The 15,079-nt window shown below is 44.5% G+C and overlaps 1 pseudogene; it reads left to right on the plus strand.

Moving 5' to 3' along the window:
• Positions 1-226: 226 nt before the first annotated feature.
• Positions 227-2,773, plus strand: LOC140598059 (large ribosomal subunit protein uL18-like; annotated as a pseudogene).
• The last annotated feature ends 12,306 nt before the right edge of the window (positions 2,774-15,079 follow it).

Genomic DNA, 15,079 nt, shown 5'->3' on the forward strand with positions numbered 1-15,079 from the left:
TCTTATCATTGGGACCAGGAGTGTCTAATGAGGTCCAGCCATCAGCAGACCTAGGGCACCCCCAGCCAGCACCTGATATCTGCCATGCTGGCCACAGCTCTCACTGGCTAGACTGCCCTTTGGTTTGGATTCAATCCAGTGGGTAGCAGAGATGTTCTGAGTTCAGGCACTGGGGTCAATATCTCTGCACTCACTAACTATTGACTTTGGAAAAGCTTAGAACATCATGGAACTTCAGCTTTCTTATCTGAAAGATGGGGCTAATAAGACAACCCCACTGCGTTATCATGAGGAACACATGAGCAAAAGAACGTAAGGTATAAGAGACAGTGAAGTGTCCCACACAGCAGCCGCTGCTCTATTACTGTCACCTATAATGGCAAAGGGAACTGGAAGCACAGGCTCCCTCACTCGATGTCACTGTCCATATCCCTGCCAGGATATCTCTTATAAGCACTCCGGATATACCATGTGATGTGAAGTGAGCTGCTGGAACCCTTGTCAAGAAAGCAGAGTTCAGGGTGGACTGCCAGTGCTCTGAACAGGAATCTCAGACACCATGGTGGTGACTGCAGGCATTTCTGTTGTCACCATGCAAGGCTTATTATAGAATACCAAAATGGTTCCTGTGTGTGCAATTAGTGACCTATTAATCATCATGATGGCTGCTGGGCATGAGCTTTCAATGGTGACATTAAAGGTATTCAAGATACAGGGCTAAAATATTTTTTAAAACATCCTGCAGGAAGAGTGTGCAAAAATCCATTGATACCTGAACTCTTTCCCTTGGGGAAGATGTGTGACAACAGCCCTAAACCACCCACCCCAACATGGTAAGACCTTGGACCTGGAGGATTTTGTTTGATGCCAGCTGTCAGGGTGACAGCATTTGCCTCCACAGCCTTGGTATTTGCCTCAAGCCTCCTTCTGCCCAGTGGGGAGTCATGACACCTAAGGGGCAGGACCTGGGACTCCACTAAGCTCACAGAACAGCTTATTGAACACTTTGGGACCTGCTGGCAAATTAAGGCTGTTTCAATAAATGTCTTGTGTGTGACTGAAACTGGTTTGAGCATGGCTATCACAAAAACCAAGGAGCAAAATGTCAAGGCCCTGACCTGCCTCAAACTTCTTTAGCTGCTACCCAAATCAACCACAAAGAATCCAAGAGAGTCACATGACCAAACTGGTATAGGTCCCATTTGGCTGTGCGTGTGCCTGTAAGCTTCATGGGGGAAAGATACAGGGCAAGTTTCCTCGGTTCTGGAGAAGCCACTCAGGCTAAGGACAACTACCACTAATCCCTGGAGTCACCAGGAAGGAGGTCACATTCAAGGTTGTACCACAGAAAGATGGGCTGGACAAGAAAATAATTTCAACATGGAACTACTTCTCCCTGGTGACCCTACGCATTAAGCAGCCAACCCTAAATAAGGGGCATGGATGTGGGTCTCTGTTCCACAGGCTGAGGCTTGTTAAAGTTGTCATGAATAAGGCTCACTTCAAGAGATACGAGGGGAAATTCAGAAGAGAGTAAAACTGATTACTGTGCTTGGGAAAAGTTAGTAATTCAGGATCAAAATAAGTCCAATACATCTAAATACAGGATGATAGCTCATGTAACCAACAGAGAGATCATTTGTCAGATTGTTTATGCCCATTCAGAAGGGGACATGAAAGTTGGTACAGTTCACGCTCATGAACTCCCAAAGTATGGTGTGAAGGCTGGCCTGACAAACTCTGTGGCAGCATACCATACCAGCCTGCTGCTGGCCCACGGACTCCTCAGTAGGCTTGGATGAGACCTACAACGGCCAAGCAGAGGTGACTGAGATGAATACAATGTGGACAGCCTTGATAGTCAACCTGGTGCCTTCACCTGCTATTTGGTGGAATTTTTTTAAGATTTATATATTTATTTGAAAGAGAGAGAGAGAGCATGAGAAGTGGAAGGGGTACAGGGAGAGGGAGAGAGAGAGAATCCTCAATCAGACTCCTCACTGAGCACAGAGTCCCACACAGGGCTCAATCCCAGGACCTCAAGATTATGACCTGAGTCAAAGTTAGACTCTTAACTGGCTGAGCCACCCAGGGACCCCTTCATCTGGAAGGTGGAAATAAATAAGGGTCCACCCCTTCAGCTGGAAATAAAGTTTTGGAGCTGTGGATGGAGGCCTGTCTATACCTCATGGTACCAAATGATCCCCTGGCTATAATTTAGAAAGCAAGGAATTCATTGCGGGAGGACTTTGGAAGCACATCCATGGGTCAGAACGTTGCAGACTATATGCATTGCCTCAAGGAAGAAGATAAAGATGCTTACAAGAAACAATTGTCTCAATACACCAAGAACAACACTAACACCAGATATGGGGGAGGAGATGTAGAAGGCTCATGCTGCTTCAAGACAATCAAGTTCATGAGAAGAATCCTAAGAAAGAAGTTAAAAAGAAGAGGGGGAACCATCCCAAAATGGCTCTTGCCCAGAAGAAAGATCAAATAACTCAGAAGGGGGATCCCTAGGTGGCTCAGCAGTTTAGCGCCTGCCTTTGGCCCAGGGCACGATCCTGGAGTCCCGGGATCGAGTCCCGAGTCAGGCTCCTTGCATGGAGCCTGCTTCTCCCTCCTCCTGTGTCTCTGTCTCTCTCTCTCTCCCTCTCTCTCTGTGTGTCTATCATAAATAAATAAATAAATAAATAAATAAATAAATCTTCAAATAACTCAGAAGTAGGCAAGCGTCCTTAGAGCTCAGGAGCAGGCTGCTGAGAGCTAATAAACCAAACCACAATTTTCTGTGAAGACATTTTAGATACAGACAACAATTAAATTTTTCACCAAGCCAAAAGAAAAAGAAGAAGAAGAAGAAGCTGCTTTCCTCTCCCCCAAGATGAACATAGTCCAAAATCCCCCATGAGAGCATGCCTCTAACTGGAAATCTCAGAATTCTAGGTCCCTAAAGTGAGGAAGGAGAAAAGTGCGTAGTCCTCAAAATTCAGCTTCAGGATTCCCTGCTCTTGAAGGGTGTTTGCTTAAACCAAGTTCCCTGGGCAGCTCCTTTAAACCCAAGAACCTGCCTTAGGCTCCATTCTGACCTGCTTTTATTATGCTGGGACATGTGTAGAAAAAGCACAGTATTTCATGAAAATGGAGAACCGTACATGTAGCCAAAGGAGGTCCCAGGGTGTGTCCACCAAAGAACGTTGGCCTGAAAAACACTTCACACCGTCTGCCACAACCTTAAGAACAGGAGCTCACAGGAGACACAAACTGGTTTTCTGTTGAACTTCTACAGAACTCCCAACTTCTCCAGAACTTCCCCAGGGGTCTGCCCCATTCAAAGGCTCCAAAGCCTGTGCCAAGGGGGACACAAGTGAAGACATCATCATCATGCACGCAGATTTCCAAATCCCAAATCCTGATCGAGGGTAAGAGCTGAATATATGTATCAGTCAATCCCAGGGAAAATGCATTTCCCCTGTTCAGACCACTTTGAAAAAGACCTTGAAAGAGAAGGAGTTAGTTGGAGCTAGGTGATGCCATACAAGAAAATTCAGACTCTGGGGTTGCCTAACATCATAAAAGTTTTCTTGCTCAAGTGGCTCAGTGCTGCTCCTCCTCCATGTTGTGACTGTATATGCCATCTAGAGCATGTCCAGCTGGTGGCCACGGCCAGGGAAGAGGGGACAAGAGGGTCACATGGGATGATTTAATGGCTTCTCCCCCACCTCTTACCAGGGCCATGGCCCAGCCTATCTTAGGGAAGCCTGGGTAAGTGGGGAGCAATCTCTGTTCCAGGAGGTAAGCCCTCTGTGCATGGTCTGTGTATGGGACCAGTCACAAAGCCCGTGCCCCAAGCCCTCCTCTCTGTCCCCCACCTGCACACCTGAATTCCCATGGAGGCTCCTTCTGCATAGGATCACAGTCCTTCCGGACTGTACCTGCCTCCTGGAAGGGATGAAATGTAGTTCTATTATCAATGCCACTTTAAGGCACTGACCTGTGAGAAGCAATTCTAAAAAGCCAGAAGTCATTTCTGACCCAGGTCAGGGTCCAGGAGGTAGAGATGGGTAAGGAAACCCACAAAGAGGTTGAATGAGAACAGAAAATGAATATGAATCTGAGCTTAATCAGGGGCAGGACAGGAAAGGAACTGCTAACCCCACAGTGAGTACAAACCCCAGAGGCTGTGTGCGTGCAGGGCCGGGGAAGAGGCGGGAAAGTAGCCTCCATCGGAAGGGGCTGGAGGGACGGGGAGATGGACATGTTTCCTCATCCCTTGGGCATCACTGTGAGGACCTGAGGGGGGGGGGCATCATCATTCGTGCCTCTAATCCGAAACCCAAGGACCTCATTTATGTGAGTTCGGTTCTAACCTCTCTGCCCCACCGCACACCAACCTCTGCCACCCAGACCCACTCCCCTGCCTGCCCACACTCCCTGCCGCCATTATTCACCCAAAAGGAAAGAAAGGATCTGCTAAAACCCTTCCCCTGAGCTGGTGCCCAGATTCCTGGTCCTGTGCAGGGTCCCCTGTTCTGGGGTCAGCCACACCTGGCAGGAGGTCAAGGTCTATCTTTTTACTTGTCTAATGGCCTTAAGTATGGGTCTTACACTTGACCTTTCATTGGAGTTCTTTCCCTCAGTCTGAGATCTTGAATTTTTCTTAAACCACTTCGAGAAAGCGCTCTGCATCCTGTTCTGGCCACCTTACTTTAGAAATGGGATAAAACCTTGATTCTCAGCATGAGAACATTTATCCCAACAGGTCACTTTTTGAAAAAGGTTAAAGCAATTGAAAGAAGCCTTTTCCCTGATATCAAAGCCATAGACTTAGATGATTTTTTTAGGCCAAAAGAAATCCATCGTAAAAAAAAAAAAAAGGCAGGGTGGGGGGAAGGCTTTTCTAAAAAGAAAACTGCCTGCTGCTTTTTCTTAGCCCAGAAAATTACTAGTTCACAAGGTGAATCTCCCCATGAATAAACTCAATACGGATGAGGAAATAAATCATTTGACTGTCTACATTTTTTCTTTGTGACAGTCATCTTGTTGAAAAAGGCCATTATTTTTTGTGCTAATGGAAGTGTCTTGCTAGGTAAGACTTATACACTATCTAAAATATATAGGAAGTTTCATCTTTGCCATACGTTTTATTCTATTTAGCTAATAATTTTCTGCAGAAGTGCCACAAATTAGGTTATAGGCATAAATACCTGCATTTCAGAGATGTGAGAATTGAAAGATCTTACTGAAGTCACCTTCGAATGACCTTGACATTGTCTTGTTCTCTTATTGCTTCAGACTCTATACCAAATGAATCAATGAATCACCATCCTTCCAGGGATGGGTCACCCCCTAACAACCACATGTCCCAGATTTTCCTTTTTCTCCCCCAAACTAAATGTCCAAACAAGCTGCCCTGCCACTTTATTAGGAAAATATGCCCACCAGAGCTACAGCCAGGTTTGATCCAGATCAGAATGCGTTGGTGCCACACCAGCCCACAGCCATTCTGGTAGGTCAGCTCCATGATGTACTGATTGTTAAACAGCTTGACTATGCCCCTGGCTCCAGCTTTCATTTCTGCAGATGCTCTCTGCTCCCCTTTTCTCCTTGATCCACCCTAGCCTGGCTTCCATCTGCCGTGCTCCGTATGGGACTGCTCTCCCAAGATCTCCATGGACCACCGTGTTCCCAAAGGCAGGGACAGTTTGAGGCCTTATCCTGAGCAATAGTCAGCAGTGGGAGAGGACACCATACCTCTTTTTTCTTCAAATTACTCTTCTCTATTTTCGCCAACACTGCACTCCTCTGGTGTTAGTTCCACTCTTCTGGTCCCTCCTTCAGAAGCCTTCGCAAGCTCCTCACCTCCCACTTGTCCTTAAATGTTGTCATTTCTACAAGCACCATTCTCCTATCCTCACCCTCCAATCTCATTGACTCTTAGATGACCATCGTGAGCCCAGAGCTCTCGGGGCTAACTGTACATCTAGCAGACCTCTCCAGAAGCTCAAACTCTGCATATCCAGAACTAAACTCGACATCATTCCATGTTGTGATTCACATGTTTCCAACTACCTCCAAAGAAGTGAGCACCCATTCCCGTGTATCCTAGAAATGGCACCCCAAAATACCCACTCATCCCAGTCAGAAATGGGGATACCTTCTTTAATTCCTTTCTTGCACTTTCTACCTACCGAGTGCCCTTTCTCTTACCTTTTCGGTAGCTGTCAGGTCTGCTTTCACCACAAGCACCCTGAGAGTTCCTGCTGTCTGGCCCCACCCAGCCCACTGCCTTGCTTGCTGGCACCCTTATGCTCCCCACCTACACATCACCCCACTGGAGCAGAAGTGAACCTGCCAGAATTTAAATCCCATCCTGGCACTCCATTGCTTTAAAACTTTAAAGTCTTAAATATTTTCTATTGTCTAAAGACAATAGAAATGGGATGAGACATGAACTCTTGGCATGACTCAAGGTGCTCCCAGACACAGGCTCTGCCTCTCCAGAACCTCACCTCTCCATCCTTCTCTTTGCAACTGCTACCCTCTCCCTCACCTCCCATCCTAGACATAAGCTGCTCCACCAGCTTCAAACAGTGCCCCTCTCCTTGCACCCCAACTCCTACACACATCCATTCCATCTCATGCATGTGGTCAGCTCCCACTTTCTAGTTGTATTTTAAAGGATATTTCCCTATAATATCCCTTAAGAAAAGGATTTTCCTGACCTTCTGACTCAGGTGGATCTCATTGTGATGTGTTCCCTTGGCATTCTGTACCCCTCCTAATAATCATTGTACTTGGTTTTGATTTTTTTTCTAAATTTTATTTTTTCCCATGGAACTGTAAGACCCATACCCACAGAACTACTTGGTTCCCCACCATAGCCTCAGGACAAAACAGACACTAGAGAATGGTAGGCACTAGATAAATATTTAATGGTTAGGAAGACAAATGAATCAAAAAGTAAATTAAATCTTACCACCTCCATAAAGCCTGATCTCATTGCTCTAGCCTATATCAGGGTTTCTTCAACTTAAAGCCATTGATATTTTAAGCCAGACAATTCTTTGTTATGGAGGGCTGTCCTGTGCATTGCAGGGTGTCTGACAGGACCCTTAAATACCAGGGACACCCCTACCCATTTGTGACGATCACAAATGTCTCCAGACATTAGAGCATGAGACTTGAGAACTACTGACCCATGCTGGCCTCTCTCCCTCTGAAAACACCTTCACTGCCACTTGTTGTCACGTCATTGTTCTTTGTCTGAGTCACATGTATTAGTCTGGTCACCCCAGAGGACTCAAAACTCCTTGAAAGCAGGGCTCTGTCCTCTGCCATCCCCACAGCACCTTCCCCAGGACTGAGTGTAACAAATGGAGTTGGCATATCTGTCCATTGGTGGAAAGGAACAGAAAGCCAAGATCACTATTCTTATTAGCAGGTAGAATTTGGACTCTCCATCCTAACAATATCCTGCCTTCCCAAACATTCCAACATTGGAAATCTCAGCATTCTCAGAAAGCCTTTACTGAACTCTCTCAATTGTATTTGGTGCTTATGACGGTTAATTTTATGTCAGCTTGAATGGGTTGCAGGGTAAGCAGACATCTGGTCAAACATCATTCTGGATGTGTCTCTGGATATTACTGAATGAAATTAACATCCGAACTGGTAAACTGACTAAAGCAGATTGCCCTCCCTACTGTGAGTGGGTCTCATACAATCAGTTGAAGGCCTGAATAGAGCAAAAAAGCTGACCCTCCCTCAAATGAGGGAAACTTCCTATTTCACTGCCTTCAAGCTAGTATATCCGTCTCTTCATGCCTTTGGATGTGAACTGAAACATCCTCTCTTCAGGACTGAAGCATGCAGACCTGCAGACTAGAACTACCCCATAGGTTCTCCTGGGTCTCCAGCTTGCTGACTACAGATCCTGGATTTGTCAGCCTCCATAATCTCATGATCCAATTCCTTATAATAAATATATGTATATATATATGTATTTATTAAATAAATTTATAATACATCTCTATATATGTGTGTGTGTGTGTGTGTGTGTGTGTGTGTGTGTGTATCCTATTGATTCTATTTCTCCAAAGAACCCTGACAGTGTGATTCTTTATGCCCTGTAGAGAAGATTTAAAACATTGTGGAACTAATACTCTCCCCATCTGGAATTCATTAAATTCTCATTTTCTAAAAATTCAACAAAGTCAACTGAACCATGGGCAGCTTGCTATGGGTTCAGCGGTCACCCCCTTGGAATGATACTTTCTCTGGATAACAGAGCTCCACATACTTTCTGGCACATTCAGAATGTAATCAGAGGAAATGGGGCCAACTTGCCCTTGACCTTTTATAATGACATCTGATTTCTCTTAAACTATCCTAGATGTCTCTAGTGCTCTTTAAATAAATAATGATGATAATTAATATCAGCCCAAAAATCAATGGTTAAAAATTAACCATTTATATTAAAAATTTAGCAAATGTTTAGGTACTAAATGTGCGTTTAGCATTGCAGCAGTCCTACTTAAAAAGAACGCCAACATGCCACTTCCTATGATTACAAAAACATGATTCTATTTAGAAAATAATCTCAATTAATACCTGTACATGTAGCAAAAACACAGTAAAAAAAAAATGCATCTTTCCCTTTATTATGTGCTCATGCTCAACTACACAATAAACAGGTTAAACCAAAGCCTTGTTTGTGAGTTCAGCCACACAACGTGGTGGGAAGAACACTACCCACAGTTGTAACTCCATGCTCTGCCACCAGTCACACTGTGAGCCTGGGAGCATTTCCGTATATATCTCTCTGGACCTTCAGCTGACTCATCTCAATGTGAAGAGAAAGACAGCGTCTGTATAATGACCAAGGTCCCTATGAGAGATAAAATTTAGTTTCGAATCTAACCCATGACATCATTCTTTAATCCCCACATTTTTCTACTCCTTCTTTAATTGACAAGTGACAAGAGTATAATTGGCAAAATACCATGTGCACTGCCTGGAATGAAATCTCACAAGACAAAAATACATTATTTTGGCATTGGGATAATTTTTCTGTATTCAGAAGTAAGCAATAGAGGGCTTATGTAGAAACATTCATGTAGGGACACCTGGGTGGCTCAGTAGTTAAGCATTTGCCCTGGCTCAGGGTGTGATCCCAGGGTCCTGGGATCGAGTCCCACATTGGGCTCCCTGCAGGGAGCCTGCTTCTCCCTCTGCCTGTGTCTCCACCTCTCTCTGTGTGTCTCTCATGAATAAGGAAATAAAATCTTTATTTAAAAAAAGAAATATTCATGTAGCAGAGAGCTCCTTATTAACTGGCTTAAAAGAAAATATGTCATCATTCAGGGATTAAAAGGGGCAGGAGAAGGAAGAGAAGATTTCAAGATGGAAGGAGTCACCAGCAGTAAGAGGCAGAGAAGATGCCCCCCAGAAAGCATGCAGTACAGTCTTCTCTCTGATGAGGTCAGTTCAGATTGAGGTCACTTTGGTAAAAGTTCTCTTTGTGGGCTCCCTTCCATTACCTGTTCCCTCCAATGAATGTGGCAGAGAGCCACAGACAGACTCTGGCTGTACATTGAAGCTAAAAGTGGAAAACCGACTAATGAGCCAATGAATGGATCAGCTACACATTTCTACCCTTGCTAAGGCTTCCACGTCGGGCAGCACTCATGTATGGGCCACTCTAGCTATTTTAAGCAGAACGTGACTTAATACAGGGAACTAAGTTCCTATAAAATCATCAGAAGGTTTGGGAGATACAGCCGGGCCACCACAATAACTCCCACAATGAGATGCCAAACTGGACCTCAAGGGAGCCGCTACTTCTGCCAGTTAGAGATGGGGCTGGCAGTCTGCCCTATGATACCCCACCTTCCTACAGGGAGTTTTGTGTCCTCTTGCTCCAAGCAAGGGGCACAGGCTGCAACCCAAGATTCCCCCACCTTCAAAACAAGTGATGCCGGAATAGAGAGCCACCTGCCAATACTGCTGTGAGGTTCACATCACCCCCACCACCTCCATGAGTCTGGTGAAGCACCTGAAACCCTCCTACGGCCAACCCCACCATCACATGACCCTCCCTGGTAGCAGCAGAATGAGGGGCTCTCTGCACTGGCACCCTCCAAGCCTCAGTGAGCTGGCTCTGAGGACCAGAATCCAACTCATGTCCACAGCCAGAACTGCAAGGGAGGCTGGGGATGTGGCCTGTAGCCTCCCAGACTGTAGTACTAGAAGGTGTATTCCAGAAGGAAGCTGGAATAGGTGTTGGGGGCCAGTCTACCATATCCACCACACGCAGGATGGAAGGCACTTGTAAAATCCTCACCAGGATCCTAAAGACAGTCATAAAGCAAGCCAAAAAAATCACAACAGAATTATAACACATGATTTCTCCAACCAATTTCTTATCACAGGTTTATCCAGAAGAAGACACAATAATTTGGAGCTCAAGATTTTATAGGTTATCATGTAGTATAAAGTCCTAGGTATTACATATTACCTGCAATTTTTTTTTTCTGTAAGAGAAAGAAGTAACAAAATAGAGTGAAATCTGGCTTCATTCAGTTGCTTAAATATTTACCAGGCTCCCTTAAGAGACTTTGAGCTATAGGAAACAAACTGAGGGTTGCTGGAGGGGAGGTAGGTGAGGAGATGGGGTAAGTGGGTGATGTAATGAGCACTGGGCGTTATATGCAACTGATGAATCATTAAATTCTACCTCTGAAAGTAATATAAATAAATAAATAAATAAATAAATAAATAAATAAATAAATAAATAAAGTGCACGTGTAAAAATATGTGTGAAAAAAATCTGAAAAGCTCTAAAGCAAAATATTGACAATTGGGTGGTATGGTTGAGGGTAATTTTCATTTTCTTCATGCTTCTTTATGTTAATTTTTCTTCCTACACCTGTTTATTTTTTCTATAGTGTGCATGTATTAATGGAATAATTTTTAAGTATCTAAAAATATAGATGAGATCTCCTAAGGAATAGGAGGAAGTTGACCACCCACAGGACATAGGCAGCAGGGAGAGCCCAGATGCACCCTAGCCAAGCGCACCTCTGTTTCTGCCCACGCTGGTGCAGTGTAGCAGCAAGCCCACTCAGTCTCATCTGCCAAGTGAAAACAGGAAGTTAGAGCTGACACACAGGAAGGAGGGAAAGCCAGAATTCCCTCTACCTCATTTCAGGGTCATGTTTTTAACAAGTACTGAAACAAAAAGATTAAAAGAACTTGGAAAGGCTCTTCTGCTGGGAGACACCCCCAGATCTGGTTCTTGTGTCTGTAACTGGCAGAATTCAAAGACAGGCCCCAAGTCTGGTGTATATGCCCTGTATACTCCCCTTCCCCTGAGTGAGTCTGAAGGGGTATCATGCCCAGGATCATCATACATTTGACAGAAGAAGCAATTTTGTGGATATACTTAGGGTCACTGGTCAGTTGGCCAGTTGAATAAATCAAAAGGCAAGTTATGCTAGGTGGCCTTGACTTAATCAGGTGAACCCTTCAGATGAAGGTGAAGTTCCAGAGAGAGGCTGCCCTGTTGGCCTCAAGGCAGAAGTAAACTGCCCTGTTGTGCAAAGGCCAGTGAGTCAGCAAGGGGGTTTGGAGAGAAGCATCCAACCAACATGCCACAAAACAATGGGATTTCAGTCCTACAACCACAAGGAACTGGATTCTGCCAACAGCTAGTAAGGCTGGGAGAGAATCCTGAGCCTCAGAGAATATGGCAGCAATGGCCAAACCATGATTTCAGCTGGTGAAACATGAAGAGAGCACCTTGCTAGCCTGTCTCCAGACTCCTGACCCACAAAAACTGTACGATACTAAATTTGTGTTGTTTTAAGCCTCTAAAAAAAATAACCAGGCTCCTACTTGGTGTCAGGAGCTAGATAAGGCATTGAAGATTCCAAGACAAAGAGAACAGTCATGGTAAGACCATTGGCTTTAGCATGAAGCAAGTGACAGTTCACTTTCCCTCTCTGCCACTTGCTATGTGACCTTGGACAAGTCCTTTGTCTCTTCCGTGACTCTCAATCCTCTTTTCAAATGGAAATTATTATTTCCCACTAAAATTATTATTACCCACTAAAAAGGCTTGTCTGAGTGTTAAATGAGATAATACACATTTGTCATTAGTATAGTGCTTGTCCCTGGTATTAGTCAGTGTCCTCCAAAGAAACACAGTCAATAGGTGGGCAGTGGGGAGCACATGCTTTATTTCAAGGAATCGGCTCATGTGACTGTGGGGACTGACAAGTCCAGTGGGCTGATGAGCCTTCTATGGAGACCCAGAGAAGAATTGTGGCACAGCTTGAGTCCAAAGGCAGCTGCTGGCAGAACTCCATCTTTGTCCCCTTTAGCAGTCCTTATCCTCTTACTGCCTTCGCCTGACTAGACAAGGCCCACACGCATTATGAAAGTTATGGAACATAGTTTGCTTCACTCAAAGCCTCCTAATTTAAATGTTAATCTAATTTAAAACATACCTTCACAGCAACATCCAGACATGTTTGACCAAATGCCAGGTACCCTGGCCTAGCCAATTTGACACAGAAAATTAGCCATCATAGCCCATTAAGGACACTCAGTAAGTGACAGCTGTTATGACCAAGCAGCTTACACCTAGTGCTGAAGACACATAACTACAAAGCACTGTGGTCAAGATGTTCAGGATACTGGTCAGACAGGTAATGGAGCATGCGTGCAAAGCAAAGATGCAAACGGGATTCTGAGGTGGAGAAAGAGGGCTGGAGTTACAGGCTCTTAGACAAGAACACTTTTTGGACACAGGAAAGATTGGAGGGGTCCAGTTAATCCTCGGCAGACGTGGGCACAGGAGGGTCTCATGAGAACACCTCTCTTGGATAGGGAGGGTCCTCTGGCTGGTTGAAGTGAAGGTGTATATGCAAGGAAGCAAAAGGCAGTAGAGATAAGGATGAGTGGTCACAGCCATTATCAACAGGGGGCAAGGTCATAGCTGGGAAAATGGGCTGAGCAATAAGCCCAAGGGAAAGTAGAGAAACAAGACTGAAATCCCGTCTACCTGCAGACGGGAGGGTCAGAAACGGAAGAGAATAAGGAGGGAAGACAGATAAGAAAAAAAGCATGGAACTCAAGCTGCAAAGGGCAGACTTGTGGCACAACACACCACCACCCCCCACATGATATTTAAGGTGAGTTTACTAGAGGAGGGGTGGTGACATAATGACTGCATAGAGAGGGACAAGTAGAATCATAGGCCACCAGTTATCAACCACATGTTGATGATTGGCTATGAGTGGTACTAAAGAACCTTGGCCAGCAAAAGAATTTATTTCTCCAACACAACATAGAGGCCCACCATCCAGAAGCCAACAACATTTTCAGTGCCATCCTGCAATGCCTTGTATGGAAAAGCCTCTCCCCTTCCAATGCCCTCAACTCCACGCATCTGAGTGTCGCAGATGTCCTTATCCCTAGACATTCCCGTCAGCCAGGTCCAGCCTCAAAACTGTTAAGGCTTCACTTTCAAGTTACAATTTCCAAATGTTTTTTTGGCTGTCAATGGGGTGGTTTCCTCAGGTAAGATCCTGCATGCCCAGGATGTTTCAGTGGCAGTTTTAACCCGAATCCCCAAAGACATTCCACTGTAGTAGAAATTTTAATAGGTTTTGAATAAGTGAAAAACATTTAACAACAAATTGAAACTTGACCATATCAGCATGTCCATCACTGACAGCAACAGACACAGACAGAGACAGACAGGCTTCATCTTGAAGGGCATGTGTCAGAGACACTGCATAGCCTCGAGTTTCTCCTAGAGCGATATGTGCTAAAAAATGGTAAAGGGAGAACAGTGACAAGTAGCCAAAACCCTGAGAGCTTGTTTTTCAAAATGAACAGATAAAATTCCCAATGAGCACTGATGTTACATGAGACCAAGGTTGGTTAAACTAAAAAAGAGTCTAATGTAACCTAGTTGCCTCAAAGTCTCTCATATTTTTTTTACCCTCCTGCAAATTTAGGTGGTATGTGAATAGTTTAAAGCTGTTTCTGTCTTTTCTCTCTAAACTTCCAATTATACCCCCTGCAGCACCAAATGTAGAGGGAATTATAATCAATTTCTTAAGTAAATTCATGTAAAATAAATTTAGACTCAAAGGATCTGAACAAAAAAGCCATTTCACTCAACCAGGAAATCAGATTTTGACAGCCAAGGCTTTTTTAAAAATTGAATCTATTTTCCAGAGATTTATCCAAGTGTTCACTGCCACGAGGCACTGTAACAGAGCTATAACCAACCCACCACTTCCCTGTGGGTCATATTTTTCATTTAAGAATACATCAGATGGGTGGGTAAAACAGGTTTTTATTCCAGTTGACCACCAAGGAGCTGTAGACGCTGAAAACGTTACTTCATCTCTAGGTGTTTGCTTCAGTACTTATAAAGTGGGGTGCAGTAGTTGGTATATCAATGACCCAATTCCTTACCCCCCTATCTTTTGCCAAGTAACTTCGTAATCCTCTTCCACACTGACTCTAGACTCAGCCATGTGACTCTAGTCAACAGAAATAAGACTTCATTGGTGCCAGGTCTACACCAAGAGAACTTGAATGTTTCCTCTTGCTTTCTTAAGCTTCTGTCATCACCATGGGAAGGATATACCTGAAGACGATGAGGGACGTGTGAAGCAGAGCCAAGTGTCCCAGCCAGGTCTCTCCAGCCAAGTCAAACCAACTCCCACTACACATGAGCAAACACTGCTGAGATAAGCAAAGCCACCCAGCTGAGTTCCATGAGAATAAATAATTCAGAGTGGTTATTATATAATAAAGGCTAACCAGTACAGGGACAATACCACCTGCCCCAGCTACCTTACTAGCATGTTCCATCTGTGAGAATAAAGAACTCAGAGTGGATTGTTACACAGCAAAGGCTAACCGTGTAGGCAAAAGAGAAATTATTACATTTCCTTACTACCTACAACCCATTGACAAGTCCTTGAAACAGAAAGAGTGATGTTCTTCTAGGGATGCAACTGCTTCGATGTTGACACTTTGCTTAGGACAA

Source organism: Vulpes vulpes, chromosome 3, assembly GCF_048418805.1.
Source record: "Vulpes vulpes isolate BD-2025 chromosome 3, VulVul3, whole genome shotgun sequence".
Classification (NCBI taxonomy): domain Eukaryota; kingdom Metazoa; phylum Chordata; class Mammalia; order Carnivora; family Canidae; genus Vulpes; species Vulpes vulpes.